Source organism: Ambystoma mexicanum, chromosome 8 (genome assembly GCF_040938575.1).
Source record: "Ambystoma mexicanum isolate Mex_15411 chromosome 8, UKY_AmexF1_1, whole genome shotgun sequence".
NCBI lineage: Eukaryota > Metazoa > Chordata > Amphibia > Caudata > Ambystomatidae > Ambystoma > Ambystoma mexicanum.
In genome coordinates this window covers 1,104,266,698-1,104,273,876 of record NC_090929.1, presented here as the reverse complement: position 1 = coordinate 1,104,273,876, position 7,179 = coordinate 1,104,266,698, and the positions used below count along the sequence as shown (strand labels likewise).

At 43.3% G+C, this 7,179-nt stretch overlaps 1 pseudogene; it reads right to left on the bottom strand.

Moving 5' to 3' along the window:
• Window positions 1–1,340: 1,340 nt before the first annotated feature.
• LOC138473744 (N-alpha-acetyltransferase 60 pseudogene) lies at window positions 1,341–2,135 on the bottom strand (annotated as a pseudogene).
• Window positions 2,136–7,179: the final 5,044 nt, after the last annotated feature.

Here is a 7,179-nt window from a genome sequence, read left to right as displayed (position 1 = left end):
AGGCATATCCAAGATCAATTAGAGATGCTTCGTACAAAGCAAGCCAAGTAAGCGCTACTATATACGAAGCAATGGTATTATTTGAAAGCCAACAAGGTGGATAAGCTTCTAGCTAGACAGCTGAGGGGTAAGGCCTGGTCTAGGACGATCATGAAACTTAGGGAAGCAGCGGGGGAAGAAAGGACCACTAACGAAGAAATAGGGGACATTTTGCGGGAGTACTACCAGACCTTGTGTACATCGGATAACCCCTCGAGTTTTAAGCAGGAGGAATATCTTTCCGGGTCTTCCTTCTGCAACTCAGAGTTAGAAAAAGAGACATTAACTGAGGATATCAAAGAAGAGGAGGTGAGAAAAGCGATCAGGCCCTGTCCCAAAAATAAGGCCCTGGGTCCGGATGGGTACTCAGAGGGCTTTTAAAAACAGTTTCAGGATTTATTAGCCCAACGACTTACAAGCTTATTTAATAACTTTAAGACAAAGGGACACATTACGCAGAATGAAGCAAAGATGATTTTCTTTTTTTGTTTGTGTTTGTTTTAATATTACAATGTATCATTAATGGATTTGATGAACTACTGATCTCTGTACACATTTAAAGCATTTTTTCATCATAAATGTTTTCTGAAATCAGGTTTACTAACACTTTTCTGGACTGAACTGCAATGACTAACTGATGATAGTAGAACATAACTCAGGTTTCCACCCAGGCCTGTGTTCTTTCAAAATATGTTCCCATAGAAGAACACATCACACCCAAGTGACAAAAATAAAATTACCTGGAGACAGAGTTTTATCCCAGGAATCAATTGGTTCTTAGTCGATTATACTGCTATATTGACAGCAAACCTTGTTTAACATGCAACAGAACAGACGTTTGCACCTGGACCTCTGCGACTGGCAACTATTATTTTAAAATGTGAACATTGTAAACTGCCTCAATATTAATGAGAACATGACTGCCAATTACCCTTTCCCATTATTTTCTTTAAAACAAGACAGACAGCACAAACACATCACAAGGAGGACAGAAACAAGGGTTTCCCAAGGGTTTGATCAAAGAGGGCTGTAGGAGTGAAGAAGGTGCTTTAAATGCTTATTGTTGGTCATATTGTGCTGCAAGCCCCACAGCACTGTTCCTGAAGGTGGGATCGGAAAAGGTTAGTGGCAGCATCAGCCAGGCAACATGTCCATTAAGCCTTGGTCAAGAACAGCAGGGTCCCCTTTCCTGGAAGTCTTGATTATCCCAACAGTAGCCAGCACGATGGAATAAAACATTCTCACTCCATGAAGGGAAAAGGGAGCCTCCATCTTTAACTTTCAGCTGTTTTCTCAGTTTGTCACATAGTTCAGCTGTAGGCGATGCCACTTTTTGCTGAGATGCCAGACCAATGCAGAAGGCTGCGCAGAAGAGTTTGTGTCTGCCGGTAGATCCGCTTGGGAATGGAACATGGGCTCAAGCTTGATAACGTTAATCCAAAATGCTGAAGGTAATCGAAGAGTGTCCAGGGTGGATGACCACCATTGATGTACAGAACGTCGGTGAAGCCATCTTTCAGCATGCCTCGGATGGAATAGTAATATGGAAGGTAATGATGCTGTCGGAAGTCACGGTTCTCATAAAAGTTGATTGTTTTGTTGTTTGTGGTCAGAACATGCAGGTAAATCGCTTTGCAATGATCCTGAGCTGTGGTAGATATATGATTCTTTAAGCTTTAATTTAAAAGGGAGCCAATGCCGTGCTTTTGAAAGTCTTTTACGACCCCTAGACTTAGGATGTATGCGACTTGGGTATCAACTGGGAAACTGGAGGCACGAATATCCCCATCTTCTGTATGTACTTTGTTCGTCTTTTATTTCTGCAACTATCATTCCCACAATAACTCCTCCATATTCAGCAGCAATGGAAAATCACTTATTGGTTGATGTGATGTCCCGATACCATGAGTCTGGGTACTCGATGGGGAACCAATCGGAACACCACTGCTTTACAGTGTCTATGCCATCTTCACAGAGAAGACGCAAAGTTGTCTCGATAAGCGCAGTGATGGGGAGCTCCTCTGTCATTCACGCCGTGTTGGTGCGGCGGGGGCCGGTGCTGCCTCCTGTCCCCAGGATTCTCAGTTAACTCCATGCTGGGGATACCAAGCCCTAGACTTGCTATATTTTGCTGAACTCTCCATGAAGCAAAGATGATAGTGCTCCTTAAGCAGGGCAAGGACCCCACCCTTCCGAGCCCTTACAGGCCAATAGCACTGATCGACCTGAATGCCAAATTGTATACCAAGATCCTGAAATTAATAAGTCAAGATCAAGTAGGGTTTATACCACAGAGACTAACACATGATAACATTCGCAGAGTTTGTCATTTGATAGAGAAAATGTCCAAGACTCAGAATTCGGCGATATTGGTGTGAATAGACGCCAAAAAGGCGTTTGATAGAGTAGAGTGGTCATTCTTATTCAGTACAATGAAGGCTATGGGGTTTGGTAAGGATTATATTCAAATGGTTAAGTTAAATTATATTTCCCCAACAATTTGGTTAGCAGTTAATGGGACTCTCTCAAAAAAGGTGAATCGTGGGCGGGTCGCTAAACAAGGACGTCCTTCAACCCCATTATTATATGCCATATATCGTGAACCCTTGCTGGCTAGGGTCTGGGGAACACCTCAGGAAAATGGGATAGCTATGGCAGGAGAAGAGCATAAGTTAATAGCATTTACCAACGACATGTTGGTAGCACTATGAAATCCGGAAATTTTGCTTACAGCATTGTTGAAGGAAGTGGAGGGGTTTGGATCATTGTCAGGGCTAAAAGTAAACAGACAGAAGTTGGAAATGCTGAACCTGTCGGCCTATCCAGACATGATGACAAGGTTGAGTTCCCAAACGCAGTTGAGGATTGCAGATAATGGAATTTTATATTTGGGAATAACCCTCACTAGAACGTTGGGACAGGTGTATGGAGCAAATTATCTTCAGCTACTGGCCAAGATTAAAACTGACCTTATGAAATGGAGCCCACTAACAATTTCCTGGTTGGGGAAGACTGACCACAATAAAGATGGTAGTGCCTCCAGGACTACTATACTATTTCCAAACACTATCCATCAGGGTCCCGAAGGTCTTTTTTTGCTCACTCACCCAAACATTAACCTCTTATATATGGCGTAATAAACCATTGAGGGTGGCGATGTCTACCTTGACAACACCGAGAAATCAAGGAGGCTTGGGATTTCCCCATTTTCACAGATATTTCAAGGCAGATCAATTGAGGGTTGTGCAAGAGTGGTTTGCGGACAGTCCACAGAAAATCTAGGCCCGGCAAGATAGGGCAGTGGCGGACTTACCTATATCGGGGCTATTGTGGCTAAATAAAAAACATAGACACCCTAATGTACGGATCAGTGAAATAGGTGGTTTGGGGGTAGAGGTATGGGATTCAGCAGTGAAACTGGGGACTCTAACTGAGAACCCCTCTCCCTTTTTGCCAATGATTGAGAACCCGGAATTCCCGCCGGGAATGTAAAAGGGGTGTTTAAAGGATGTAAAGGGGCTAGATGGCAGTACATATGGGACATGTTTCAGGGACAGACCCTTCGTACATTCAAGGAGTGCACTCGTGAGCTGGGGATAGGGGAAAAAGACAGATTTCAGTATAATCAATTAAAACATTGGCTGAATGACCCACTGATTAGAGCTGCTGACACCAGACAGTTTACCCAACTTGACGAATATGTCACTACCCACACAGGTACAAGGAAATGTGTGTCCACTCTCTATAGACATATTAATGACCATGAAGAGAGAGTTCAATGGAAATATATGAAAAAATGGGAAAACACTTTGGGGGAAACTATCTCTGAAGAGTACAGGGGGTACCTATGGGGAGTCATCCTGAAATTAACGTGCTCTATTCAGATGAGGGAGATGTGGGTTAAAGTTTTATTTCCATGACACTACATGTCTGACAAGCTACATGCAATGTATCCATCGGTATCGGGAAACTGCTGGAGGGGCTGCAGGGCTGTGGAGTATTGGGGGGCACATTTGGTGGCACTGCCCGGTAATGCAACTCTTTTGGGACGAGGTGAAACGGCAGATGCAGGGGATGTTTCAAAGGGTGGAGAGAATGGACAAATCCCAGAAACGCAGTATCATGATCCCTATAATAGGGCCTGGTTGGCAATAACTCAATGTTGGAAAGAGCAACAGGACCCAAAGAATCAGGAATGACTTCAGAAAGATTGGGGTGTGGTAGCAATGGAATGGGTTACTTACAAGGTACAAGGGAATCAAGAAGCCTGTGAACAGGATTGGGGTACCGTCCTGTCGTATTTACAAAGTGACTGTATGTTACAATGGTGTCCTCACAAAATCAGAATTCTGGACATCTTATGAATCCTTGGGGAATATCTTGAAAACAAGAAGCAGAGGATTCTTTTTAACAACAATGGGAGGGAAGGGAGTGGGAGGAAGGGAGTTTGGTGTGTAATATGTTGAGGGTTGGAAAAGCAAAACAAATACTATACAAAAAGAAAATCAAGTTTGAGGTCAATGAGGCCACCTGATGATAAGAAGGAATGATCCCTTCCCAAGAAGTGACAGGGTCACACTTTTTTGCTCATTCAGTTGAGCAGGATCCAACAATTCCTCATCATCTTGTGGGAGATTCTGTGCAGTATCTACCAGCAAGCAGGAATTAACCTCCTCACTGTCAGTTGTATCCCTCGTGTTGCCATGTCTGCTGGTTTTTTTCCACCAAAGTTAGCGCCGATTCCAAGGGCAGAGCATTAGTGAGCGAACCATGCAAAGAAACTCTGACGTTAACAGGATGAATTTATTGAGCCATAATGGACCCCTCTTTGAAACAGATTTTAGAGTTCAATAATTTCAGTTGATCCTTCACATCTCTCATGCCATAGTTGATGTTTTCATACTTGCGTACCAAAGAATTCAACACAAAAAGTAATGCTGATATTGAGGAACCCCCAAGTAATTCCGGTGTATGATAGTTTAACTTTTTTTTATGTTGAATTCCACCTCATCTGAGGGAAATTCAAAACTCCCTTCCACCTCTTGTAACGGAGGTGAGACTGTGTAAAACTCTGGAGATTTTTCTAGTGAGTTGGTTGTATAACGAGAGTGCAACTTGTTGGTACCATTGGTTGAGTCCTCCTTATCCAGAGAGTATATAGTTCTATCGCTCACCTCCATGGAAGAAGCCAGAGGGATGGACTCACAAATCCTATCATCGGGATTGCTGACATGGTTAAAATAGAGTCTTGCAGGGTCATTCTGTGAATCAGTAGGGTAGTGCCAGGTTCCCTGGAAGGAGACAACTCCTCTGTTGCAAACCAGACCGAGCCTGAACCGGGCCCCACCTGAGTGGAAGGACTCATATCGTTTGCCCTAGGTGGGCTGGCTGCCATTTTAGAAAAAAGTTGTTAATTTTTGGGAGCGCAAGATCTTTGGGAAGGAGAAAAAAGACTTGCTATGGCCAAATGGTTGGGGACGAACAACAGGTGTACTAGCCTCCGGCTCAATGATGTTACCTTCACTTGGAATCTCTCCCTTAAGAAGAGGGTCTGTCTCGCTCCTACGTGCTGTAGAGGAGCAGGTAGATGCTTTCTCATTAGCTCCCACCCCCTCACCACTGTCCTACTAGAAAAGTCAGAGAAGAGCAGTAAATGGGACCCCCTGTATTGTTCCAATACCGCATTGAGGGTATCAGAGACGTTATGCACTTAGACAGCCATACAGAATGTACCCTCACACTGAAAGTTTGGAAGGATACCACATGGAAGGATGTTGGATGCCAGGATGTCAGAACACACCTATGGACATCATGGACGTACATTAAAGTGAAACCTGACAAGGACAGAGTGATGTCAAATAGAAGATATATGAACCTATGCTAAAACAATATGAATATACTTAAGAAGTAACAATGCAGCTGAAGCAGCAAGAGAAACATGTACCTAAAAGCTAAAGTAATCATGGAAACAAAGAAGAGGAAACAAGATGAAGTAACTTACTGATCAATAATTGTAAGTATGCCGTAACGCAAGGTAGAAAGAAAACATATAGAAGCTTACTATAGAGGACTATATCAGGTGGAAAGGACGGTCATAATGGAAAAATGGATGCTGGCTCACATTGAACTTAACCAAGCAGTAAACAGAAGGCTGAAATGGACAAATTCATGGCCTCTTCACATGTGACTCAGAAGTTGAAAACAAAGGCTATTCATTAGAGCTTCAAGCTAAGATAGTGGTGTACTCACACTCCCTTAAATGTTCCAAAACAGTGAACAGGCAACAAGGTCAACTACAAACAGAAGACTATGGCTTGTGGCCTACTGATGAGAGATAATGAACTAATTGTAAAAACGGGCGGGGAGTAGTCTGACAGGATTCAAAAGCATATGTTTCGTTTCACGTACGCGCTGCTAAAGAACCAAAAGTCCAAGGTTGGTATAGTATGCCAACCAATCAGTGGGGTTGGCGGACAACCTAACGTGCAATGCGGCATAGACCAATCTGCTGCTGTTCTGTCCGCTATGATCAGTGCTATATGTATTTAGAGGTAGTTCAAGGCGCACCCTACAAACAAGGGGTAGCCGATTATGTACTAATCCTTTTATGTTCTATAAGTAAATATGTTCTCATAACCAAATCTCTTCCCTCAATAGGTTTTGTATTTTGCCACGTAGGATGACGTCATAGATGACGCATTTTGGGGTATAAAATTCTATGTAATCAAGCTGCTGTGTGAGTGTGCAAGGATCAGTCTGATGTCTGTGAGGTATCCCTACTTTATTAAATGACAATAAAGTAGTAATTAGCCATATTCCTTGAGTCAGTACAATTATTTGGTCTGAGATCATTATTTGTAATTCCATCTAGCACAAAAGATGCTTGAAGGTACTAGAGCACATTTGGTATTAGTGTGGATGGTTACACTCTAGTTGACCTAGGCCAGATCCAGACCCCTGGATGCTTGGCTGCTCCCACCATTAGCTAGAAGACCATGGAGCTTCATTTGGAGATCGGGATGCAAAGTCACATGCAAGACGATTTGGTCGACAGGTCCCCCTTTGATGAAACTCCTGTCCGGTCCTCGCAGGTGCCTTGTGGATGGAAGGCCAGCTGGTCGGTTGAAGGAGAGTTGATGC